Genomic DNA, 27293 nt, shown 5'->3' on the forward strand with positions numbered 1-27293 from the left:
GTGCCCACAGTATACAGGAGAAGACGGCTGTGGAGGCCTCACAAAGTCTCTTTTTTTTTAAGTTGAAGTATAGTTGATTTACAACGTTGCATTAGTTTCTGATGTACAGCAAAGTGACTCAGACAGGTATCAATATATGTATGTATCTGTATATATATTCTTTTTCAGATTCTTTCCCATATAGATTCTTATAAGATATTGAATACAGTTCCCTGTGCTGTATAGTAAGATCTTGTTGTTTATTTTATATATAGTAGTGTATACAAAGTCTCTTCTTTAACAGGCAAAGGAAAAAGAGACGGATAGGGAAAGGAACTCCAACAGTTTTGGAGTTTCTATTGCATACAAGGAACAGGGCTGTGCACTTGCCTGAGAGTTCAAGCCCCTACTGTGTGCCAGTGGAAGAATATTCTATGTCAGTTTCCACAACACTGTGCTTTAGGCATATTATGCACAACTCACAGAGGAGGAGAGTAAGATTCTCAGAAGTCGCTCGTAGCTATCCAGCAAGGGAGGAAGAAGGCTGGCTTATCATCAGATGCCAGGCCTAGCCTGCCAAAAGCCCAACACTGAAACCTCATGCCACCCACTCTGTATAGACTGTGGCAGGCAGAACCATGGCCCCCCAGAGATGCCTGCCCCCAAGCTCCAGACTCTGACTGTGTGACCTTATCTGGCGAAGGGACTTCGCTGGCATAATTAAGTCAAAGCTCTTAAGACTAGGAAACTCCCTTGGACGATTCAGGTGGGCCTGATCACAACAAGGGTCCTTGTGAGAGAAAGAGAAAGGTAGGAGAGTAGAGTCAGAGAAGCAGATGTGACAAGGGACAAGCAGAGCTTGGTGTGAGGCAGGGTCAGGAGCCCAGTGAGGGGCACGGCCTCTGGAAGTTACCAAGAGCAGGGACAGAGAGTCTCCCTTGGAGCCTCCAGAGGCAACACAGAACCAGTCTAGGCTTCCGACCTCCAGAAAGATAAGCTAATATATGGTTGTTTTAGGGTAAGATTTAGTTGTGTTAAGGTACTACATTTGTAGCAATATGCTAAGTAGCATTAGGCTATAACACTGCACTCTTTCTACTACTTAAAAGGACGTGATTTTGTAAATACGTTCATTTAGAAAAAAACTTACAGTCACTAAAGGGGAAAGGTGGGGGTCAGGGGAGGGATAAATTAGGGATTTGTGAGTAATATCTACACATTATATAAAATACATCCAGTAGCTCAGCAGTACAGAATCTGCCTGCAATGCAGGAGATGCAGGACACTCGGGTTCGATCCCCGGGTTGGGAAGATCTCCTGGAGGAGGGCATGACAACCCACTCCAGTATTCTTGCCTGGAGAATCCCATGGGCAGAGGAGCCTGGCGGGCTACAGTCCATAGTGTCAGAAAGAGGTGGACATGACTGAAGCATCTGAGCACACACACACACGCATATACAACAGGCACACGACAAGGACCTATTGTATATATATGTATACGTGTGTGTGTATATATATACATACTTGAAGAGTTTTGCTGTACACCTGAAACTAACACAACATTTTACATCAACTAAACTTCAGTAACAACAAATAAATAAAACTATTTAAAAAGGATTTTAATACAACTGTGTACTGGTGTAAGACATACCAACTAAACTTGAGAGCTTGTCCCTGCCCCCACCAATTTCAAAACCATAAAGGTGAATCAGAAATGCCATATGAACATTCTTACAAAGAAAGCTGATCTCAAGCCAGATAAAATTTTAATTATTAACTATGACTCCCACAATCTAATTGGACAAGCATTTTCTTGCACCAACCTTCAAGCCCAGGAACAGTTTATACTTTTTTCCCACTCTAAATAAAATCAGATCAGATCAGATCAGTCGCTCAGTCGTGTCCGACTCTTTGCGACCCCATGAATCGCAGCATGCCAGGCCTCTCTGTCCATCACCAACTCCCAGAGTTCACTGAGACTCACGTCCATCGAGTCAGTGATGCCATCCAGACATCTCATCCTCTGTCATCCCCTTCTCCTCCCTGCCCCAATCCCTCCCAGCATCAGAGTCTTTTCCAATGAGTCAACTCTTCACATGAGGTGGCCAAAGTACTGGAGTTTTAGCTTTAGCATCATTCCTTCCAAAGAAATCCCGGGGCTGATCTCCTTCAGAATGGACTGGTTATATCTCCTTGCAGTCCAAGGGACTCTCAAGAGTCTTCTCCAACACCACAGTTCAAAAGCATCAATTCTTCAGTGCTCAGCCTTCTTCACAGTCCAACTCTCACATCCATACATGACCACTGGAAAAACCATAGCCTTGACTAGACGGACCTTTGTTGGCAAAGTAATGTCTCTGCTTTTGAATATGCTATCTAGGTTGGTCATAACTTTCCTTCCAAGGAGTAAGCGTCTTTCAATTTCATGGCTGCAGTCACCATCTGCAGTGATTTTGGAGCCCAGAAAAATAAAGTCTGACACTGTTTCCACTGTTTCTCCATCTATTTCCCATGAAGTGATGGGACTGGATGCCATGATCTTCGTTTTTTGAATGTTGAGCTTTAAGCCAACTTTTTCACTCTCCTCTTTCAGTTTCATCAAGAGGCTTTTTAGTTCCTCTTCACTTTCTGCCACAAGGGTGGTATCATCTGCATATCTGAGGTTATTGATATTTCTCCCGGCAATCTTGATTCCAGCTTGTGTTTCTTCCAGTCCAATGTTTCTCATGATCTACTCTGCATATAAGTTAAATAAGCAGGGTGAGAATATACAGCCTTGATGAACTCCTTTTCCTATTTGGAACCAGTCTGTGTTCCATGTCCAGTCCTAATTGTTGCTTCCTGACCTGCATACAGATTTCTCAAGAGGCAGATCAGGTGGTCTGGTATTCCCATCTCTTTCAAAATTTTCCACAGTTCATTGTGATCCACACAGTCAAAGGCTTTGGCATAGTCAATAAAGCAGAAATAGATGTTTTTCTGGAACTCACTTGCTTTTTCCATGATCCAGTGGATGTTGGCAATTCGATCTCTTGTTCCTCTGCCTTTCCTAAAACCAGCTTGAACATCAGGAAGTTCACGGTTCACATATTGCTGAAGCCTGGCCTGGAGAATTTTAAGCATTACTTTACCAGCGTGTGAGATGAGTGCAATTGTGCAGTAGTTTGAGCATTCTTTGGCATTGCCTTTCTTTGGGATTGGAATGAAAACTGACCTTTTCCAGTCCTGTGGCCACTGCTGAGTTTTCCAAATTTGCTGGCATATTGAGTGCAGCACTTTCACAGCATCATCTTTCAGGATTTGGAATAGCTCAACTAAATAAAATAACCAGTTTCTGTAAATAAGAGTCCAGTTTGAAAACAAAACAAATGAAATTTATTTCTTATTTTATACTAAAACTGTGGGACAGTGGACAAGGCGCCACTGCCCTGGCTCACTTGTCTCCCCAGCTGTAGACCCAGGAGAAGCTCTGAGCCTCTGCCCAAAGTGCAGGGGGCCAAGGCGGGGGCTCCTGCCCCAGGAGCTGCCTTGGGGGGCAAAGCACCCCATGACCTTGACTGCTATGCAGGGGTCCCTGGGCACAGCAGCTTTCCACCTGCCTCGTTGCTGAAGCTTGGCAGGCCTGGACACCTGGTCCTGCAGCATCGTGGGCGCCTACTGACTGCCAGGGTCTGCGCTTAGGGGTCATCCGGCCCGCACACCTGGTGCCAGCTTGTGGGCTGGGCCATGGGGCTGCCTGCCCAGGGCACCATCGTGGATAGGAAGTGAAGCCCCCAGTGGTAGTGGTAGGTTTATGGTTGATGGTGTACTTTAAGCATAAAGTCTGGTTTATGCATGAAAAGCATAGCCATACCCCTGCCTGCAGTCCCTGAACCTTCCTCCCTCTCTCCCCTGTCCAGGCTGACTTTGGTCAAAGATCAGACACTTTTCCAGAGCGTTTTGAGCACAGCTGATGATGTGGTTCTCACAGTGCTTCATGACAATGGACGGTGACAACACTAGAGCAAGTGCTTCTCGGGCAGGAATTTGCTCAGAGGAGACAGGGAGGCATTTCGCTGGACAGCCTTGTGACGACACTGGGCACCACGAGGATGAGGGGGAAGTGTGTGTGCATGCCGAGTCACTTTAGTCATGGCGGACTCTGTGCCACCCACGGACTGCAGTCCACCAGGTCCCTCTGTCCCTGGGATTCTCCGGGCAAGAAACTGGAGTGGGTTGCCATGCCCTCCTTCAGGGGATCTTCCCCACCCAAGGATCAGACCCAGGTCTCTTACACCTCCTGCATTGACAGGTGGGTTCTTTACCACTGGTGCCACCTAGGAAGCCCGGTGATGAAGCCACAGTGGTGGTGGTTTAGTTGCTCAGTTGTGTCTGATTCTTGCGACCCCCTGGACTGTAGCCTGTTAGGCTCCTCTGTCCCTGGGATTCTCCAGGCAAGAACACTGGAGTGGGTTGCCGTGCCCTCCTCCAGGAAATCTTCCCAACTCAGGGATTGAACCAGGGTCTCCTGCATTGCAGGCAGATTCTTTATGGACTAAGCTACGAGGGAAGCCCAGAACAAAATTAATTTGTACATTCAGTATGGACTCCCTGGCAACCCACTTCAGCATGCTTGCCTGGAAAACCTCATGGTCGGAGGAGCCTGATAGGTTAGTCCATGGGGTCGCAAAGAGTTGGACACGACTGAGCAACTTAACTGTCACTGTCCCTGTCTGTCAGCATGGGCTGGAGTCCTCTCCTGCACCCCACGCTGGCTTGGCCTTGGATTTGGAAAGACCCAATACACAGTGAACAGACTGAAAAGCAAACACATTCTAATGACTATAGCCTAAATTTCCCCAAACGTACGTACAGACACCCTTCCCATATAGAGCTTGTTTCGGATGGACATTACCCACCTCCACTGAAGTCTTCAACTAACTTATCAACCTTACTGATGACTTCGATATGAATGACTCGTAGGAGATGCTGGTTCGATCCCTGGGTTGGGAAGATCCCCTGGCGGAGGAAATGGCAACCCATTCCAGTATTCTTTCCTGGGAAATCTCATGGACAGAGGAGTCTGGTGGGCCACAGTCCATGGGGTCGCAAAGAGTCAGACATAACTTAGTGACTAAACCACCATCATCCTATGACTAGCTAAGTTTGGGAAACACTATGTGGTAAAGAATATAAAACTTACGAGTAAACATTAATAACCGAATGCTCTTCCAATCAAGGGAAGGTTTTTATCCTCTTTCTGGGGAAGTATAAATATTTAGATGACTCCATGGCCATCCACACTAGTTGCTGGCTGGGTCCTGTGAGGAAGAGCCCTTACTCTACGTTCTGGTTCCCTGAGTATCCATCCTGACAACCAACCCGCAGAATGAGAACCGGACTTGAACCACTGCAGTCGGGGTTAGAGTCTTGATTCTGTCACTTCTGTTCTAAGCATGTCACTGGGTGACTCACTCTGCCTCTCTGAGCCTCAACTTTCTCATCTTGAAGATGGAGATGAGGGTTGGCTGACATAGAGTTGAAAGGATTATAAAATGGAGGTGTACAGGAGGGCTTTATTGAGCCTTAGTAAATGTGAAGGGGCAGACAAATGTCAGATCGTCACTGACACGCGGTTCTCCATGCACGGACTCTCCTGTCCTCATGTGCTGAAGTCTTGTCCATAAACACGGTGGCCGCTGGTGTGGTGGGACCCGAGGGGCACAATAGTGCTTGGCTGCCTGAACTGCCTGAGGATGACCAGAAACACCTGAGAAAAACACTTTTCTCCTAAGATAAGCTTTATTTCAAAATTCGAGTTATATGCCAAGAAAACGCTTAACTACTGTGAAAAAAAGAAGAAGAATTTACTTCACAGAAAACAAATTATCAGGAAATGTGCTCTCCCAAGGACTTGGGAAAAGACCTTTAACCTTGGACAAAGATTAACAATGATAATTATTAAACTGGAAGCTTACTGTTAGTTAAGATAACTGCATTTGAAAAAGCTGGGAAGGAATCTGGTTGCCCTTGGTTTACTTGGTTAGGGCCAGAAAGTGCGACATACCCTATCCCAGTCCCCGGGGCGGGATGTGGCTGAGAGACCACTGTGTGCCAGATACCGGGCTTTCCACATGTTACTAGACAGCTAAATTCTCACTTCAGCTCTCTAAGAAATTTCCCCCTATTTTGTAAAGCTACTCAGCGAAACCAAGTGTCATGCCCAAGATGCCATTTCTACCTGATTTTATATCCTGCTTGGCTTCCCCGGTGGCTCAGATGGTAAAGAATCTGCCAGCAATGCAGGAGACCCAGGCTGGATCCCTGGGCTGGGAAGACCCCCTGGAGGAAGAAGACATGGCAGCCCGCTCCAGTGTTCCTGCCTGGAGAATTCCATGGACAGAGGAGCCTGGTGGGCTACAGTCCACGGGGCTGCAGTCGGACACGACTGAGCAACTAACTCTTTCTTTCACTCCGGACCCTTGTGAGGCCAAAAGTGATGTGAATGGCAACAGCAATAACATTTATTCAAGGAGCACATTTCCTAATTTGGCTTTGAGATGGTCATTAGCACACAGCATTCCTTTGTTACGGGTGTGGCCACTCAGGATATCAGTTTATAGAACACTAAGTTGAATCCTGTGCTGAGAAGCAGATTCTTTCGAATCCCAGCATGACCTTCTGTTGCATACCTTCCTCTGTTTCAGGGACATGTCTGCATGAAGACAGAGGGCCTGTGTAGAATCAAGAAGCCATGGGGGAATGACTGCCGTCTGTCTGTCTCCCTGCCAGCATTCCTGCCCCCTACCTCCCAGTTCACAGGGAAGATCCCATTCTTAGCTGAACTTTCAAACACACAGGTGACAATATAATCATTGTTTGTATTTCGATGGTCCTCAAGATCACCTTTGAGTTTCTTAATCAATTTCTTATGATGAGTGAAGTTCTTATCCATTTAAAAAAAAAAAATCCTACTGGTTTATACTAGAGACAGTGGTGTCAGCCTGTGAAAATAATAAAATACTCCCAAACTCTAGCACTTTGGACATACCAAGTTGCATATTTTACCACCTACTTTAAAAAATCAAGTCACAGATTATATATATTGTCTATTTCACAAAGTAATAGTTAACCAAAAACTTGATAACTTTAAACTTTGTATAATTAACTGAGTGTAGGTTTGATTTCTATTCTGACAATAAGTTCTCAAGTCGAGGCCATCTTCAGCCTTTAAAAAATGACTGCCTGCTTACCTTTAACCTCAAACAAAAGGTTCTTCCATTCACTATCATACTCCAATCGAATGCACCTAAGCACTGCTTGCTTAATAGGTTAGAGGCTATTCTTCATTCCAAGGCATCAGAGAACTGAGGAGCTGTATGACGCATCTGTTCCAAGGGTCACGGATGCTCCAGCTGCCCTCTGGGCTTCCTTCTATACCCATCCACATGGGATTTTGTAAAACTTCTACAGACTATTAAAAGCGTTCTAAATATTTTCCTGATTCTGAATTATAGCTACAGCTTTTTCTCTGACAACCGCAACTCAGGTATCAACACTTTCCTGAAAGTCCATGGGACTTTAAATGCTTGCACACTCAGCTGAACCCTTGAATACAGACTTAGAACAATTATATGAGAGCTGGAGAGAAACTGATATACCCACCTCTCCAAACACCATCATTTTTTACAAACCAGACACCCACAGTCCTCAGGGGAGAAAGGAGCTGCTTGAGGTCCCAGAACCTCCTGGTGGAGCCTCATTGTCCCAGATTCCCTCTCATCTTATATGCCTCTTATATGGCAAGTCAATCTTACATGTCAAGTCCAAGTTCAGCACCACAAGAGTGGCAAAGCTTCCTTATTCACTTGCATATCCATCTCACACCTATTACAAGGCCTGAAACATAGAAGCAGCTCAACAAACTGGGGATGGGCACAGGAAGAGAAAAGCTAGAGGCATGCAAGGAAAAAATCTAGACAATGAGGCAGAAGAGAGATTACAAGTTTGAGATAAGTACAAACAAAATGCCATGGGGGTTCAGAAGGCAGTGGCTCATGGACTGATTCAGTGTCCAAGCTCTGAAGTCACCCATGCTAAGCTTTTTTTCCCCATGCTAAGCTTTTTCATTCAGGCACTCAACAGATATTCAGTGAGGGTCTACCTGGTGCAGAGAACAGACAGATGAGCAAGAAAAACAGAGGTCCTGACCACAAGCAGAGAATCAAACAAGAAAGCCAATAGTTCGTTTCAACTGGTGACAAATTATCTTATGGAAAAAACAAATGTCAAACAAGACAGCCAAGTTTGGAAAGCGTCTTTGAGGAAGTAACGTTTAAGCTGAGACTACAGAGGACCCACTGTGTGACCTTAGGCAGGATGCACAACCTCTCTGAGATCCAGTTTCCTTTCTCATCTGGATTAGGAAGGCAAGGCCAAGTACCTCATGGGGCTGCAGGAATGTAATGTAAAAATGCATGGACCTGGATCACCTGCACACACTTAGTAGACACTGTGGCTACTGTCATTCTCAGAAGGTTAGAGACCCGTGACAAGTGCGAAAGCTCAGGAGGTCAGCACTGAGATGGAAGCTCTGAGAGGACCACCGCTGTTTCCATCACCTGCCGGTCTCTTCCCTAATAGATGGCTCGTTCCAGGGTTGGAGCCCCGCTCTGCGCCAGGAGCCAGGAGCTGGGGACGCGGGGGTCGGTGTCACCGGCCACCTGCACTCGCCCGCACCCGTCCCCGCGGCAGCCATCTTGGTGCCCTCCCCGCGGCGGGTTTCGGCACGCGGCCCCGAGGACGGCGTGGCAGGGCGCGTGCAAGCGTGGATGCATGAACCCCCTTCCGTGCCGGGGGACCCGCTCCACCGCAGGGCTCCGGGCGGAGCTCGCGGGAGGTCAGGTTGCCGGAGGTGGGGAGCTCAGGCAGCGGGACGGCAGGTGGGGTTTCCAAGGTGCAGGGACCCCCTGGCCCGGGGAGTCCCGGGCAGGCCGAGGGGGTTTTTGATTTCCCAGCCGGGATGTGGGGGGTCGCCCAGTAGCCGCCCGCGGGCGCGAGCCCCAGCTCCAGCCCGCGCCCGTCCGCCCGGCTCCCTGCGCGTTTCCCACCCACTGCACCCAGGCCCGCAACTCACCGCTACTCACTGGCTACAGCCGGCGCAGCTCTCAGACAGAATCTGCTCGGCGCCGCCTCCGCCGCCACCGGAAACGCTTCTCCCGCCACGGCGGCCCCGCGCGTCGCCGTCGCCGCCTCCCGGAGCGCGCCCTCGGAGCGCGTCCCCGTGCGCAGCCACGAGGCCAGGAGGCCCGGACGCACCCTCGCTGTCACTGCGCTCTGGGCGCAGCCTCCGCCTGATCCGGGAGCGGAACCGCTGTGCCCGCGCGTTTGCTTCTGAGTCCATCAGAAACTCCCAAGTTCATCCTCGCGGCGGTGCGAGGCTCTGCTCAGGCCGGTGCCTCCGCTTCCATTTTGGTTTCCAAGAGACCGCCTCCTTTACTTGATCATTTCCCGGTTACCAGCATCTTCTTGCTCATCTTCTCACTCACTCATCTTCTCATTCAGTTGGTAAAGAATCCGCCTGCAATGCACGAGACCCCGGTTGGATTCTTGGATCCGGAAGATCCTCTGGAGAAGGGATACGCTACCCACTCCAGTGTTCTTGGGCTTCCCTTGTGGCTCAGCGGGTAAAGAATCTACCCGCAATGCGGGAGACCTGGGTTCAGTCCCTGGGTTGGGAAGATCCCCTGGAGAAGGGAAATGCTACCCATTCCGCCCCCTTTAGTTGATCATTTCCCAGTTACCAGCATCGTCTCAGTCACATTCATTTAAGCCACTGTTTCCCAAAGTGTGGAATCTGACACGGAGGCGACAAAGCGATTTGCCCTGATGCCAGGGCCATGACCTGATTTATGTCTTCACAAAACTCACCCCGCTGCTGTGGAGGAGGTGACATGGAGGCAGAGAGGCGGTAGGCAGGCGACTTTGGCTAATCAGGGGAGAGATGATCGTGGCTTGGACCAAGTTGGTTATTGGTGAGAATTACTGGATTCTGGGTATATTTTGGAGGCAGATGAAATCTAATAAATGGTGAATTTACATTATTTAGAGGATAGGAAGATTCCATTTTTAAAGTCGTAAATTCTCCCCCAAATCAGCCTAAAAATTGAATGCACTTCCAAACAAAATTCTGACTACTCTAGCGCATATAAGGGTGTGGCGTATAACTTGACAAGGTGACGGTAAAAATGAATATGGAAAAATAAAAAGCCAGAAATAGCCAAAGCAAGTTTGAAGAAAAAGAGCAAGGTGGAGTAGCTTGTCCTGTGAACACAGAGGTTGTGTGTTTGCGCAGGCGTCAACAAATAGTGGGCCAAATAGAGGTACCAGACATCAGCCCTGCGCATAGAGAAACCTGCTGCTAGCTGCATCCCAGGTGAAGGCGAGCCAGTGTCTGGGCTTCCCTGTGGCTCAGTTGGTAAAGAATCCGCCTGCAATGCAGCAGGGCCCGGTTCAGTTTCTGGGTGGGCAAGATCCTCTGGAGAAGGGATAGGCTACCCACTCCAGTATTCTGGCCTGGAGAATTCATTCCATGGACGTATAGTCCATGGGGTCGCAAAGAATCGGACAGGACTGAGCGATTTTCACTTTCAGGTGAAGGGGAAGGTTAAATATCCATTAAATGATGCTGAGGCAATTGAATCCCTACCTTAAACCATCTATGAAAGTGAGCTCCACACAGTTCAAAGACCCAAATACGAAAAACAAAACTCCCAGAGTTTTAGAAGACGATATAGGAGGGTGCCTTTATGACCCGGAAATAAAGGGGGCATGCTTAAATAAACACGAAATAGATGGACTATTGGCTTCTCAGGTGGTATAGTGGTAAAGAATCCACCTGCAATGCGGGAGATGTGGATTTGATCCCTGGATCTGGAAGATCCCCTGGAGGAGGAAATGGCAAACCAATCCAGCATGCTTGCCTGGATAATCCCATGGACAGAGAAGCCTGGCAGGCTACATACAGTTCATAGGTTCTCAAAGGGTCAGACACGACTGAGTGACTGAGCATACATGCATGAATGGAATATAAAGGGAAGATTAAAAAGTTAAACCTCATTAAACAATTCATGTAGTCCATAATAAAAGGGAAAGAGTTTGTTTACAGCCTGGCAGGAAGTTGTTTTCAATACATGGATCTGACAAAGAATACATATGGAAACAATATTTTAAAAGATTTACAAATTAAGAGGAAGAAAGAGAAGCTATCCAATAGAAACACATACAGAAAACTATGAAACATGCCATTCATGGCGAAGGAAAAACAAACGACCCTAATACCCAAGGAAAGATATTCAACCTGGCTAGCGATTTGGTAACTCATAATTCCTAGGAACGTTTAACCAGTTTCTTTTCTTTACTACATATTGTGCCGAGTGTTAGGCTTAAAAAGATTAAAAAAAAATTCCTCCCTAAAATAACTTAGTGTCAAGGAGATAAATATGTAAACAAGTAGTTACAATAAATGATTATAACTCAGTATAAACACTGTCACAGTGTAATATGGGCTGTGAAAGTAAGTGCTATGAGCACATGGCGGGGATGCTTACCTCTGGGGCAGAATGGGGATGAGAGAGAGGGCTGGTAGATACAAAGTTTATCTGTTATCTTTTGCCACATTGATGCTGCGACAGAACCACAAAAACCTCAAGAGTATACACTCATAAACATTTATTTTTGTTCCTGCATCTGTAGGTTGGCTGGCACTTCTGCCAATCAAAGCTGGGCTCTGCAAAACTTACTCAATTGGTGGCTCTGCGGGTCTTGGCAGGACTTTCTCACTAGTACAAGAGGACTGACTGGGCTCTGTTCCAAGTCTCTTTCTTCCAGCAATTCAAGATTGCTTTCACTTCTACTTTATCCTGTTGGTCAAAGTAAGTCACACAACCAGCGAAGATTCTTTATCTCTTAATGGGAGAAGATGTATAGTGACTATAAATAGCTATGATATATAGACAAGTGAAAACTGGGGGACATTATTTTTCAAAAATTCTTTCTTGGGTGTATTTTACCTTCTCAGCATCCCAATTTCTTTTGGGGAGCTCCCAACACTCACTTCATTTGATCCAGGTCAGATCATCAGTCATGGAATTTATCTTCTCTTGCCTACCACTGTCATGGGTATGTAACACAAGCTTGGGCAACCAGAATCTTGCCCTGAGTTTATATGTAGACACTGGGGAAAAGAGCAGTCACCTCCCTCCTCTGGCCCTCCTGGAGTTGCTAAGCTGGAAGAATACGGATTGGGGGCTGCCAGGGCTGCTGTTTTTGCCCGTTGGCAGAATTGAAACTAAGCTGAAAGATTCAAGAGAGACAGTTCAGATGATATCATTGCAGGCCCTGGGCTCACTCAGTAGTGAAGCTTAACCTACTTCCTGGGCTTCTAGTTATAGGAGTCCATATATCAACCCACAAGCACATTTTTTTTTTTTAAGTCATAAGTTCTTTTGAGTTAAAGTTCTGTCTCTGCTGACTGGTAGGTGCACAGAAGTGGTGACTTTGAGCTGAATAAAACCAAATTTGAAAAATCAAAGAAAAGAAGGCAGATGACAGAAGAAGAAATAAGCTAAGGTTTAAAGAATAAAAAATAGGTGTCCACATGTGTTCCTACCATTGTTTTACATAAACATTTTTCAGAAACAGCGTCCAGAGAAGTTAAACTAGTATTTTTCAGCTTTGATGACAAGGATGTTGACAAGGGCTTGGGGATTCTTGCTGGGCTTGCATTGACAAAGGTTGCAAAACCCTGACATTTTAATATGGACTTTGAACTGTTCAGGGCATGGCAAAAACAAAACAATGCTTAAGTCAGCAAAGATAGGGGGACATTTCTGAGCATAGTGTAAGTTCCATGAGCTGAGCAAAGATCTTGCAGAATATATCACAAGATGAAAGTTTCCTCATTGTAGAACAGGGAATTCAGTGAGACTTAATATTTAAATGAAAACCTTAAGTTCCAGACTCTTTTCAGTTCAGTTGTTCAGTCATGTCCGACTCTGCGACCCCATGAATCGCAGCACGCCAGGCCTCCCTGTCCATCACCAACTCCCGGAGTTAACTCAGACTCACGTCCATCGAGTCAGTGATGCCATCCAGCCATCTCAGCCTCTGTCGTCCCCTTCTCCACCTGCCCTCAATCCCTCCCAGCATCAGAGTCTTTTCCAATGAGTCAACTCTTCGCATGAGGTAGCCAAAGTGCTGGAGTTTCAGCTTTAGCATCATTCCTTCCAAAGAAATCCCAGGGCTGATCTCCTTCAGAATGGACTGGTTGGATCTCCTTGCAGTCCAAGGGACTCTCAAGAGTCTTCTCCAACACCACAATTCAAAAGCATCAGTTCTTCGGCACTCAGCCTTCTTCACAGTCCAACTCTCACATCCATACATGACCACGGGAAAAACCATAGACGGACATTTGTTGGCAAAAGTAATGTCTCTGCTTTTGAATATGCTATCTAGGTTGGTCATAACTTTCCTTCCAAGGAGTAAGCGTCTTTCAATTTCATGGCTGCAGTCACCATCTGCAGTGATTTTGGAGCCCAGAAAAATAAAGTCTGATACTGTTTCCACTGTTTCCCCATCTATTTCCCATGAAGTGGTAGGACCAGATGCCATGATCTTTGTTTTCTGAATGCTGAGCTTTAAGCCAACTTTTTCACTCTCCTCTTTCACTTTCATCAAGAGGCTTTTGAGTTCCTCTTCACTTTCTGTCACAAGGGTGGTATCATCTGCATATCTGAGGTTATTGATATTTCTCCCGGCAATCTTGATTCCAGCTTGTGTTTCTTCCAGTCCAGCGTTTCTCATGATGTACTCTGCATATAAGTTAAATAAGCAGGGTGACAGTATACAGCCTTGACGTACTCCTTTTCCTATTTGGAACCAGTCTGTTGTTCCATGTCCAGTTCTAACTGTTGCTTCCTGACCTGCATACAGATTTCTTAAGAGGCAGATCAGGTGGTCTGGTATTCCCATCTCTTTCAGAATTTTCCACAGTTTATTGTGATCCACACAGTCAAAGGCTTTGGCATAGGCAATAGAGCAGAAATAGATGTTTTTCTGGAACTCTTTTGCTTTTTCCATGATCCAGCAGATGTTGGCAATTTGATCTCTGGTTCCTCTGCCTTTTCTAAAACCAGCTTGAACATCAGGAAGTTCACAGTTCACGTATTGCTGAAGCCTGGCTTGGAGAATTTTGAGCATTACTTTACTAGCATGTGAGATGATTGCAATTGTGTGGTAGTTTGAGCATTGTTTGACATTGCCTTTCTTTGGGATTGGAATGAAAACTGAGCTTTTCCAGTCCTGTAGTCCTGCACTGTAGGCAGATGCTTTACTGTCTGAGCCACCAGGGTCAGACTCTCTTAGCAAAGTTATTTATGATGATAAGAGGAAATACATAACCATGAGTTTGTAGAGGTATGCAAAAGTTCATGTAAGTACTCCCTGTTGTTCCCCAGCACTCTCCCTGAGAGAGTTTTAGTATGTTTTCTTCCAGAATTTTCTTTTATTTTCTGGCCTAATCAAACTCTTCATCCTGAGCCTAACAGAAGGAGGGACATAGGGGTATAACAGTCATGGACTATCCACTATGAGCTGGGCTTATAGTAGTCACTTTCACAAACATCTTCTTTAGTCCTTAGCGAAACTCTGAGAGGTTAACTACTTGTGTTAGTCAGGGTTCACTGAGATAATAGAACCAATAGGGTATGTTTCTATCTCTACAGTTAGCTAGCTACCCATCCATCCTTCCTCTATCTATCTATCTGTCTAGAGAGTTTTGGTAAGGAATTTTCTCAATGATTGTGGGGGCTTGCAGGCCTGAAATTTAAAGGACAGACCAGCAGGCTGAAAACTCCCATTGATGCTTCAGTCTTGAGTAGCTGAACGTCTCTGGGAAAATCATTCCTTGCTCTTAAGGCCATCAACTGCTTAGGTGAGGCCCACCCACATTATGGAGGACAGTCTTCTTTATGCAAACTCAACTGATTGCAGATGTTAACCATATCTACAAAATACCTTCACAACAGCACCCAGATTAGTGCTTAATTGAATAACTGGGTTTCTAAACAAGCCTGGCTGATGCATAAAACTAACCATCACATTATCCTTCCCCTGACTTTATATCTCTCCTCACTGTTGCTTCTAACGATCCATCCCCTGATCTTTTGAAATGTGGATAAGATCAATTCATCCTCTGCTTTAAAATCCTCAATGGCTACCAGCTACACTTACAATTAAATTCAAACATTCCATCATGACCTATGGACTTGCATGATCTGTCCTGTCCCATTGCTGCAATTTCATATTAATATCACCAGATTTCCTGACTTCTGAACAGGCCAACTTATTCCCACCTCAGGCCCTTTGCATATGCTGTTCCAGCTGCCTGGAATGCTTTCAGGTCAAATATCACGTCCTCAGAGAGGCCTTCCTTGACCCTCCCACTCCCACTGGAGTTCAACACTCTTTTATTTCTGTTACTGCACTGTTGCTATCCAAAACCACTGTGTTTACTTATCTGTTGACCTGTTTCTTCTCTATCTCTTGCACTAGAACGTTCCATCACAAGGGCAGGGATTCTATCTACCCGCCACTGTATTCCCAGGTCCTTGAATGATGCCTGCTGCAATTACCCCCCCCCACTCAAATCACAGCACAGCAGCACTGTGGTGAGGGCCCTGCAGCCACCACCCCTGGATGTCGGACACTACAGCTTGCACAAGAGTCACTTCTGCTCCTGGAATTGCTCATTGCAGCCACTGCCGGAAACGATTCTCCATGGTACTGGGCGTGTCAATCTGATCGGCTGAGCTGAGGTCACCTGCCAGTGCGACATCAAGACTTCTCTGTAGAGGCATGGTCTCTGCCTCACACTCAAGCAAAGAGGATGCATTGAATAACCCAGAAAGTCCCCTCAGGCTGTTTCTCAGTCAACATACTCCTTGATTTCTCCAGGGGTAACACCTTGGGACTTCCCAGACGGCTGAGTGATAAAGAATCCGCCTGCAATACAGGTGATGTGGGTTCAATCCCTGAATTGATCCCCTGGAAGAGGAAATGGCAACCCAGTACAGTATGGCTGCCAGGATGATCCCATGGACAGAGGCGCCTTGTAGTTTACGGTACATGGGGTCGCAGAGAGTCGGACACGACTGAGCGGCTACACGAGCACGCACAAACATTATCTTGACTTTAATCAACTCTCTTCGATGATGTCTAGCGCTAACTTTTAATTAGTTTTATCTGTTCTGAAACTTTATCTAAATGACGTCATACAATATGTGCTTTTTTGAGTGTGTGTCTGGTTTCTTTCACTTAGCCTGTTTTTGAGATGTATCTGTGTGGTTGGATGTAGTTGTACTCTGTCTTCTCTAGTTGTGTAGAATTCTGCTTCATAGGAATAGACCACATATTTTGTGTCCATTTCCAAATGATGAACATTTACAGTGTTTCCAGTTTTTGGTTATTATGACTAAAGCAGCTGCAGTACTCAAGTATAATCTTTTCGTGGATAAAAGAGCAGGGGGGATTGTTCTGTTTTGCATTTAGTTTGCAATGTTTGGGGCATGTGTTTTCACCTAATTTCTGCCTCTAGAGCAATTTTTCCAAGATCTGAAATCATATCACTCCCCACCTGAAAACTGATTCTTGCCTCCAGATAAAGTCTTGATATGGCATTCAAGACTTGTTGATACTGACCTTAACTTCCAATTAACTTTATCTCTGACCTTTTACCCTGATACAAGAATATTGATCAACTCACTGTTTCCAGAAAGTTCAATTCAGTTCAGTCTCTCAGTCGTGTCTGACTCTTTGCGACCCCATGGGCTGCAGCACACCAGGCTTCCCTGTTCATCACAAACTCCTGGAAGTTGCTCAAACTTATGTCCATCGAGCTGGTTATGCCATCTAACCATCTCATTCTCTGTCGTCCCCTTCTCCTCCTGCCTTCAATCTTTCCCAGCATCAGGGTCTTTTCCAATGAGTCAGTTCTTCGAATCAGGTGGCCAAAGTATTGGAGCTTCAGCTTCAGCATCAGTCCTTCCAATGAATAGTCAGGACTGATTTCCTTTAGGATGGACTGGTTGGATCTCCTTTGCTGTCCAGGGGACTTTCAGGTCTTCTCCAACACCAAAAGCATCAATTCTTCGGCATTCAGCTTTATACCATTCTTTATGGTGCAACTCTCACATCCATCCATAACTTCTGGAAAAAACATAGCTTTGACTATATGGACCTTTGTCAGTAAAATAATGTCTCTGCTTTTTAATATGTTGTCTAGGTTGGTCATAGCTTTTCGTCCAAGGAGCAAGCATCTTTTGATTTCAAGGCTGCAGTCACCATCTGCAGTGATTTTGGAGCCCCCCAAAATAAAGCCTGTCACTGTTTCCATTGTTTCCCCAGCTATTTGCCATGAAGTGATGGGACCGGATGCCACAATCTTAGTTTTTTGAATGCTGAGTTTTAAGCCGGCTTTTTCACTCTCCTCTTTCACTTTCATCAAGAGGCTGTTTAGTTCCTCTTCACTTTCTGCCATAAGGGTGGTGTCATCTGCGTATCTGAGGTTATTGATATTTCTCCCGGCAGTCTTGATTCAGCTTGCGCTTCATCCTCTCCGGCATTTCTCATGATATACTCTGTAACAGGTTGTTTTCTTCCTGTTTGTCTTTGTTCAGATTTTGGTCTGGAATGCCTTTCCCAGAGAGTCTTGATTCCTGGACAAAATGATACACATCCCTCAAAGCCCAGTTGAAAGACACCTCCTCCAGGAAGCTGTCCTTCAGTTTGCCAGGCACTTTATTGTACTTCCATTGGGTGTATACTTTGGTATTAATTTTGTTAGAGCACTTACTTCTTCACAGTTCTCTGATTGTGGTCTGTCCCTTCTTCTTGTCTGCGAGCTCTGAAAGGCAGAGAAGGAGGTTCTGAGCAGTGAAGTGGTGTACCTAATGATACCTCACAGCTTCTGTGTCTCCAGGTCTGCCTGATTCCAGGTTAAATGCTCTTAACACCATAAGACTTGGTGGAACGCATGCTAATCACCATGTGCAAGGTTAATGGAGACCAGAAGCTGGAGCTCCAAGGGCCTGGGGGTCCTGATCTCGGTGAGACCAGCAGAGAGCCTGGAACTGGGCCAAGTGGTCGGGACAAAGCCACCAGAGAGGTTGCCTTGGGAACCTGAGGGGCCACATCTTCTCATTTGTTTCAAGAGACACCAGAAATCCACAAAAGAGCCAGAATTTCTTAATTTTTGAATGTTAGTAAGGTATTGTTTTAAATACAAAGACAAGATCTGTGGGCTGAATTCAGGCCTTTTTACACTCATTTGCTTCTTGTACATCCACTTTTGTCATGCAAAATCTGCATCCTGGTCATTCTTACTTTGGAAAGTTAAAAATAGGAGTGATAAATTACTGCTTGTAGCCCAGACAGAGATTCACCTGGAAACCAAGTCAAATGTCCTAGGTTGCTGAGGTCCCATTTGTTTGTTAGTTTTCTTGCTGTGTTTGTTGATATCATCTGATGAAGCCCCATCGAGGGTACTATAGCCACTGAGGTGTTAGATAGGGTCCGCCTGCCAGAAAGACACTCAGGGCCCATGCAGGGCCAGGTGGTCTCAGCAGCAGACACACAGCCCAGAGGGAGGACATACGTGTCAGGGAAGGGTTCCGGGTAGAGGCAACAGATTTAAGGGACAAGCAAGAGAATGCGGGGTAAAGAGGCAGGCAGGAAAGGACATTCTTTGCAGGGGGAACATAGAGGCCCCACCAGATGGTGATGTAGTGCAAAGGAAGAAAAGGGGAATGAGGTTTTTTTTTTTTTTTTTTTTAATTTGTTGCAGTGCAAAGGTAAAAAAAGAGAAATGAGGGTTTTTTTTAAATCCATGGGGTCACAGAGTCAGACACGACTGAGTGACTTTGGCTTTCTCAAGGACAAAGAAGATAAAGAGAACAGTGGGCAGGCCTGAGCATTCCTAGTGATTTTTTGTTTTTGTTTTTTTACTTTAATTGCCTGTCGCTCTTAATGTCTGTAACCAAGTCTGCTTTTCTGCCACCTAACTTCGCAGGAGCTATACTTCATATCTATTTTCCTGACTCTTCACTAAATGGCTTCCCAGCTGGTGCTAGTGGTAAAGAACCTTCCTGCCAATGCAGGAGACATAGAGATGCAGGTCTGAGCTTGGGTCAGGAAGATCCCTTGGAGGAGGGCATGGCAGTCCACTCCAGTATTCTTGCCTGGATAAGAATCTCATGGACAGAGGAGCCTGGAAGGTTACGGTTCATAGGGTTGCAAAGAGTCGGACATGACTGAAGCGATTTAGCACGCACACTATGCTGACTAATCCTGTGTCTAGCTTTTGCCCTTACGACACCTTCCCCTTGTAGTTACATCAGAAACAAGGGCACGGTGCCACCGATCGCCAGACTCAATTACTGGGTTACTGATGCCAGCCTATGACTGTCTTTGACAAGATCCTAACACCTTTGCTCCTCATCACAGACTCCTGACTGCAAGCCCTTACCTTGCATAAGTCCCTAGACTCCTCATGGAGGGGGAGGTGGGCACAGTTCTTGAGACGTGAGCCTGCTGTGATTCCATCTCAGCCGGCTGAGAATTCAAGCCACCTGTGCCTTCCAAACTCTGTCTCCATACTTTTTATTTGGCTTCAGTGGACGGAGAAAGCCAAGATTTTGGCCAGCAACGGTGGGTGTGGGTGGGGGAGCTGTGGTCCAGGTGGGTGATGATGGGCATGGAGTGGGCTTGGCCTGGAAGGTGTAGGGGTAGGTGGAGAAGGGCGTGTAGGAATACTTCTCAGGAGGGGTGAGGTCAAAACTAGAAGCACTATCCCCATGGATCCATTCCTTGGAGAGGTTAGGGAGAGGGTGGGGCCAGAGTCGGGGCCCAGGAAGGGAAAGCCACGGGGCCAGCACAGCAGAATGGACAAATCGGCAGCCCAGGGTGTCTCTGGAGGCAGAGTGCAGGCAGCGGTGGGGCTTCATGCTATCTGCCTCGGTGCCACCAAGGACCTTTGAAAATAGTGACTTGCCCTGGCCAGAGCTTGGAGTCACCCAGGAAGCTTTAAAAACTTGCCAATTTTATCCAGTTTTCTGGGCCACAATCCAGGCAAATTACATCAGGATCCTAAAAGGCAGGACCTGGAATCTGGATTTTTAATGCTTCAGTGTGTAGCCGGGGATGGAGGTCACGGCAGTCAAGGGGTGGTCCAAACACTGCAGAACCCACAGGATCCTCCTTCAGTTGATTCATAGGGGCCCCTCCTGTTCTTGAGGTGTCAGGGGTTGACTGCAGGGATCTTTGTGGGTTAATTGCAGAGCTGATCTGCCATCTGCCCAAAATGGGGGCTGGACTGTGAGCAGAGGGCAGACAGGCCTTCGGCTTTTGTTCCTCAAATCTGCAGACAATAATCCTAAAAGCATTCTTGTTTGGGGGGTTATGAAAGCTCAATGTGTCTCACACACAAAGCATCTGAAAAACACATCATGAATTGGCTCTTTGTTTAAAAATACAGCAATGCTGAATATCACTTGGAAGCCAATTATGTCTTAAATAGGTCCTGGAGGCTAAACACAATGTTGATTACTCCGGGAAAGCTGACTCACTCCATTATGGGTTTTAAGAAACTGGTTCATTAGTCAAATTAATCTTAACATATTAGGGCAGAAATAAGGAAGAAATACTACTTCACGTTTCTTTTTGCTCTGGGTGAGGACTCACCTTGCCCTTTCTGTAATTCATCTGAGAAGACTATGATACCCTGTTTGCTGCTTTGGTCCAATCCATTCACCCATCCAACGTACATCAACTGAGCATCTATTCCATGCCTGCCCTACACAGGTACCAGCGAGTGAGACTCCCTCCTTTGTGGGAACTTACACTCCAGTGGTGGGGGGAGGGGGACAGGAAATAACCCGATATATGCAGGACTTCAGGGAGTGAAAAGTGGGATGAAGAAAACTGGCTAAGAGGATAGAGCAAGGTAAGGATGGGAAGGGGGCTGATCTTAGAGGAAATGTTCAGAGAAGGCTTCTCTGCGGAGGTGACTTGGGAACAGAGACCCAAATCAAGGAGGGAAGGAGCCAGGCCTGGAACAGGGAAGAGCATTCCAGGCAAAAGGAAAGGCCAGGAGGAAACAGCCTCAAGGACTGTCCTAAGAGCAGAGGCTGCAAAAACACCTTTGAGTTGCTACGTAAATTTCTGATAAGAATGATGATCAGACTGAGACTCAGGGCTCCAGCTGGCACACACAATGCCTTGGTAGAAGCCACAGAAGATCAGTTTGATTGGCAGACAAATTATCAAAGCACTTCTACCTGTGATTAAAGTAGCTCCAGGTTGGCCCAGTTGTAAGCAGAACCCCTGATGGGTTCTAGCTCCCCTTCATTCACTCACTTGGCCAGGGGCATCTTTGTGCAGTGCACAAACTGTACAACTGTATGTAGCAGACCTCACTGAATTTCAATGAAAACAGACTCACTCAAGTCATAGGAAATTGATGAGATGGATTAGACTTTATTTTTCTGGATTTTTTAAACAATTATTTTATTCACATATAGTTGATTTACAGTGTTGGGTTGACTTCAGCTGTACAGCAGAGTGATTCGGTTATACATATATATACACTCTTTTTCGTATTTTTTCCACCGTGGTTTATCACAGGATATTAAATACGGTTCTCTGTGCTGCACAGCAGGATCTTGTTGTTGTTTATCCATGTATATATAGTAGTTTTTATGTGATAGTTTTTATGGGTTTGAAAATGCTCTCCAAGGAGCCCGAAACAGTTGCCATGGGATAATATTTTGAGAGATTAGCTGGTTAGCTGATTAATTGATCACCTCCCCCCATTCCCTTTGGCCTCCTCCCTCCCCTTCAAATGACCAAGCTGTTCTGGGCCAAATTCCTCAGCCGACAGTAGCTACAGGGCAGACAAAATGTTCCTAGGCTCTGGCCTTCAACATCTGAGTTTTTAGCAGGATGGAGAGCAGTTGAGTGGAGATGACATGTTGGAAAGAAATATTCCCCTTTTATTTAGTCACGGAATCCCAATTCTCCTTGTCTGTTTTCCTCCCCTCCACAGATGACAGCTCTAAGACACTACTCCGTGTCCTTGAAGAACACGTAACATTGTTGTGGGTATGTGGTTTACAGTAATGCTATTCTGCTGTAGATCTCATTTAGTCTCTTACTTTCCCCTCCCCAGTAAATTTTCTGAATCCGTTCACAAGGTTCTGTGCATATCCTTTTTTAAAAAATTATTTTATTGAAGCATAATTGATTTACAAGGTTGTGTTAATTTCTGCTGCATAGCAAAGTGATTCAGCTATACATGTTGTTGTTGCTCAGTCGCTAAGCCATGCACGACTCTTGGCAACCCCACGGCTGCAGCATGCCAGCCTTCCCTGTCCTTCACTAGCTCCTGAAGTTCGCTCAAATTCATGTCCATTGAGTCGGTGATGCCATCCAACCATCTCATCCTCTGTCGCCTCCTTTCCCTCTTGCCCTCAATCTTTCCCAGCATCACGGGCTTTTCCTGAATGAGAACTGAATGAGTCAGTTCTTCACATCAAGTGGCCAAAGTTATATATACATATACATACACACACACACACACCTTCTTACATATATATATATTCTTTATATATGTTAGATATATATGTATAGATACACATTTTTTCACATTTTTTCCATTATGGTTTCTCACAGGATATTGAATATAGTTCACTGTGCTTACAGCAGGACTTTGACATTTATCCATTCTGCATATAATAGTTTGCATCTGCTAACCCCAAACTCCCAATCCAATCCTCCCCACCCGCTTGGCAACCACAAATCTGTTCTTTATGCCTTTACGTCAGGGAGTTTATTTTTGTTTCACGGATAATTTGTGTCATATTTTAGATTTCATGCATAAATGATATTATGTGGCATTTGCCTTTCTCTTTCTGATTTCCTTCACTTAGTCTGATAACTTCCAGGTCTCACCATGTGTGCCTATCTCTTTGTTCCTTCTATCTGTGGACACAGTTCCATGGAGCAGAGCCACCGTATTTTACATACACTTTCCGAGATGGCCACCAGGATGCCTTCTGCTTCTCAATGCCATCAAGAGTTCTGTGACAAATGCCTTCTCATATGTCCAGTTACGGTCCTGTTTAATAAAGACTCTGGAACTATACAGAGGGATGAGATTTCTGCACACACAAGCACACTTAATTTAGATATGTACTGCCAGAGAACCCTCCAGAAGGGCAGCAATATCTAAACATTCACCAGCAGCGTACAGAAAAGGCTCCTGTTTCTCACATCTCACAAAAAAATTAGCATCATTATTCTCTCTGATCTTCGCCAGTCTGAGGGAATAAAGCTCTATTTTACTGTTGTGCTTCGTAGTTCTTTGATTATCAGTGACTTTGAGGAGCTTCTCATTTACTTGGCATTTGCTTGATCATATTCATTGCCTGTTTTTTGCTTTGTTCTTTTAAAATCAGGTTTCCCGTCTTTGCTTCTTTTCAGTATTCCATGCCTGTTGTAAACACTGTGGATATCTTCTCCCAACCTTCATTCTTCTGTTAACTTGGTCTACGGTGTGTTTTGTTGAACAGAAATCTTTAAATTTTACGTAATTGAAGCCATTTGCTTTTTACCTTATACTTTGAGCTCTTGAGTCCAGGTTTTAGCAGGTCTCCCCAGATGCTAGGTTGTAAAGATGCACTCCACTATTTAATTCACTAGTTATGTAGTTTTATGTTTCACATTTAAGTCTTTAATCAATCTAGAATCGACTTTTGTATACAGTGTGAGGTAGGGGTTCAATTTCATTTTTCTCTAAAGAATGAGCCAGATTTTGCTACACTGTCTACTAAACTGTGGATAAGGGGATTTAAGGAGTGTAAAGTTTACTCCTTTCCCAGGCTGGGAATGATTCCATCAGATCAAAGGAAGAGAAGAGAAGAAGGAAAATGTTGAAAATCCAGGATATTAATGTGTTCCAAGGAGAGGGAACCTGCCTTTTGCTTCCCTGGCAGACTTTAATGAGTCTAGGAAGAGGGAATCTTAGCTTCATAGATATTCTCAGGCTCTCATGTATGGAAACAGAACTGATAGATCAAAAGATTCCTGGCAGATAGAAATGAGGGGTATATATATATACACATAAAGATTGACATGCACATAAGGGTATGTGTATGTGAAAATAGCAACCTCTTTAAACTAACAAAAGGTGATGGGCCCTTCTAATGTGCTTTGGAACTTAGACTAAACCCCAAGAAACTGGGAAGGTAGGTGAACTTTCAATCAACTAAGATAAACTTTCAACCACCTCTGTGGAATGGGAGCTTGAGATAGATATATTGGCTGAGTTAAGCGCAAATATACATCTTCATTATTTAACTTTTTTTCTACCATATCAATCAATATTTTATCAGAACTAAATTTGTTGATCAGTTGCAATTATAGTTTGACTAAGAATATAGGAGTATTAGTAAAAATCAATGAATCTTGTATCAGTCGTCTATGTGAAACTTATAAAAGAATACTGTATACTTTATTATCATTTGTAAATTTTGTTCTACACATCCTTTGCATCAGTGTATTTCTAATAAAATTTTCATATGTATATATATTTCTCAGAGTACTGGTTGTTAAATATTTAACCTACACTTCTGGCTCAAGCCTCAGTTTTATTTAACTAAATACTCTCCCCACATGTTACCCAGGAATAAATTTTGATTACTCTAAGCTGTACTTGTTATTTCAGTTTCTTTCTTTGTTAAGGGTTGATTTCATATAGCCATGTAACCCTGTCCTGGCCAATGAAATATGAGAAGAAATATGCTGGGAGGCATATTTCATATGCCTTCATTTCCAAAGTTCAAGGAAAAGTTTCCTTGAACTAAAAAGAGATTTTCTTTCACAAAGTCCTTTTTTCTATGTCTGAATCTGTAATGGCTATGTGATGTCTGGAATTGTGGCAGCCATATTGTTGCCATGAGGAAAACTAGCTGAAGAAAAAGCCACATTCTAAAGATGTCAGAGTGGAAAAACAGAAAGAACATTTATCTTTGGTGCAATATTGAATAGCTGAATTATACAATCCTGGAACCATTCTTCTAGGGAACTTATACTTTGTTATCAGTTCAGTCACTCAGTCATGTCCAACTCTTTGCGACCCCATGAACTGCAGCACGCCAGGCCTCCCTGTCCATCACCAACTCCCAGAGTCCACCCAAACCCATGTCCATTGTGTCGGTGATGCCATCCAACCATCTCATCCTCTGTCGTCCCCTTCTCCTCCTGCTTTCAATCTTTCCCAGAATCAAGGTCTTTTCAAATGAGTCAGCTCTCCACATCAAGTGGCCAAAGTATTGGAGTTTCAACTTCAACATCAGTCCCTCCAATGAACACCCAGGGCTGATCTCCTTTAGAATGGACTGGTTGGCTCTCCTTACAGTCCAAGGGACTCTCAAGAGTCTTCTCCAACACCACAGTTCAAAAGCATCAATTCTTCGGTGCTCAGCTTTCTTTATGGTCCAACTCTCACATCCATACCTGACTACTGGAAAAACGATAGCCTTGACTAGACGGACCTTTGTTGACAAAGTAATGTCTCTGCTTTTTAATATGCTGCCTCTATTGGTCATAACTTTCCTTCCAAGGAGCAAGTGTCTTTTAATTTCATGGCTGCAATCACTATCTGCAGTGACTTTGGAGCCCAGAAAAATAAAGTCAGCCACTGTTTCCACTGTTTCCCCATCTATTTGCCATGAAATGATGGTACTGGATGGCATGAGCTTAGTTTTCTGAATGTTGAGTTTTAAGCCAACTTTTTCACTCTCCTCTTTCACTTTCATCAAGAGGCTTTTTAGTTCCTCTTCACTTTCTGCCATAAGGGTGGTGTCATCTGCATATCTGAGGTTATTGATATTTCTCCTGGCAATCTTGATTCCAGCTTGTGCTTCTTCCAGTCCAGTGTTTCTCATGATGTACTCTGCATAGAAGTTAAATAAGCAGGGTGACAATATACAGCCTTGATGAACTCCTTTTCCTATTTGGAACCAGTCTGTTGTTCCATGTCCAGTTCTGACTGTTGCTTCCTGGCCTGCATACAGATTTCTCAGGAGGCAGGTCAGGTGGTCTGATATTCCCATCTCTTTCAGAATTTTCCACAGTTTATTGTGATCCACACAGTCAAAGGCTATTTTATACTTTTTTTAAATATATATACTTTGTTAAGTATAAGCTAATTAAGTTAGAATTTATCCATTGCTTGCAACAAAATATTCTCACTGATACCCTGATCATGTAAATTGTTTGTGTGCTGCTGCTGCTGCTGCTGCTAAGTCCCTTCAGTCGTGTCCGACCCTGTGTGACCCCATAGATGGCAGCCCACCAGGCTCCCCCATCCCTGGGATTCTCCAGGCAAGAACACTGGAGTGGGTTGCCATTTCCTTCTCCGGTTTGTGTGCTAGTTATTAAGTACTTATCTCTCTGCACCAAACCCAATTTTTCTATACCCTGCTTTGTTATTCTAGGACTCTGCGAACAGGGCCTTTGCTAGGGCCTGGGGAAAATGAGAGACTGAACGAGGAAAAAGGAACACGTCCCTTCGTGGTTGCTTCCTATTGGCATCACCTCAGCCTGTTTCTTCATCTCGAAGGCCAAGCTTTTTCCACATGCCCAGATTCAGACTCATTGCACCTCTTCAGAGGTACTAGCGCAGACAGATAGGGTGCCCTTCCTTGGAGTTCTGGATCCAAGAGCCCTCTCCTCCAAGCTCTGAGACACCGATCAGATCACCACCACAGACTGGCCTGCCTGACCTCTCCTCCAGACCCCTAAGATGCATTAAACCCAGAGGCTGATTCCTGCAGTGGCTACATTCTGAAGGCTTAGTGTTCCTTTTTGTCATTCCAGGGTTCTAAACCCATTCAAGCAATTCCTTAGATTAAATCTTCTCTGTTAAAATAGCTTGTGTAGTTTTTGTATTCCTGATGGAGCCCCTGGCTGATAGAATGCATTCAGTGGGCATTTGATGATTGCCTTTCAATATCCGTTATCTTCTTTCTGCTGAGAGCACTCTGATTTGGAGCAGTTAGCTCTACCCAGTTGCGTAGCAGCCATCTGTTTTAGGTGGACTGGGCCAGGCTTCAGCTCCAGGGTGACTGGCTCATCAGCATACCACACCCCCTTAGCTACAGGTCTTGGCTCAGGTATAGGCAGGGGTCCCCATCTGAAACACAGCAGAGCGCATCGAG

General features: G+C 45.1%; 1 protein-coding gene across 4 annotated transcripts in view; it reads right to left on the minus strand.

Moving 5' to 3' along the window:
- The window catches only part of SFXN1 (sideroflexin 1), a 62373-nt gene extending 52962 nt beyond the window's left edge, over positions 1 to 9411 (minus strand). The window contains exon 1 of one of the 4 annotated variants that reach the window (XM_070377221.1): positions 9095 to 9411. The gene's annotated coding sequence lies outside the window, so the exon portion shown is untranslated. The remainder of the gene's footprint in view (positions 1 to 9094) is intronic. The other 3 variants (XM_070377223.1, XM_070377222.1, XM_070377224.1) reach the window with 3 other exon arrangements.
- Positions 9412 to 27293: the final 17882 nt, after the last annotated feature.

This window comes from Bos mutus, chromosome 10, assembly GCF_027580195.1.
Source record: "Bos mutus isolate GX-2022 chromosome 10, NWIPB_WYAK_1.1, whole genome shotgun sequence".
NCBI lineage: Eukaryota > Metazoa > Chordata > Mammalia > Artiodactyla > Bovidae > Bos > Bos mutus.